The sequence below is a fragment of the Suricata suricatta genome, chromosome 11 (assembly GCF_006229205.1).
Source record: "Suricata suricatta isolate VVHF042 chromosome 11, meerkat_22Aug2017_6uvM2_HiC, whole genome shotgun sequence".
In the NCBI taxonomy this organism is placed as follows: Eukaryota; Metazoa; Chordata; class Mammalia; order Carnivora; family Herpestidae; genus Suricata; species Suricata suricatta.
In genome coordinates this window covers 52,787,957-52,788,297 of record NC_043710.1, presented here as the reverse complement: position 1 = coordinate 52,788,297, position 341 = coordinate 52,787,957, and positions in this window count along the sequence as shown.

The following is a 341-nucleotide window of genomic DNA, read 5'->3' as shown; positions in this document are numbered from 1 at the left end:
TAATCCATCTTTACATTTCATGGAGGTCACATTTCCATGAGCTGTTTTTAGCCAATGATTGAATATGGCAGGAAAAGTAAAACAAGCCCAATCCTAGAAGGCACAGGATTCCTATGACAGATGACTTTGACTTGAGGATACCCAATGGCCTTGATTAACTCTGTTTAGAACTGCATGGCAGTCTGAGATGATTCTTTCCACCAGAACTTCTTCCCTTAGTTTTCTGTTTAACCCAAGGTGAAGCTTACATCAAAGTATAACAGTTCTTCCAGCCCCCCTCTGGTCCATTACTGACTTCTTGTAAAGTTATCTCGCTCCTTGTTGGCTGTTTGTCTATTTTG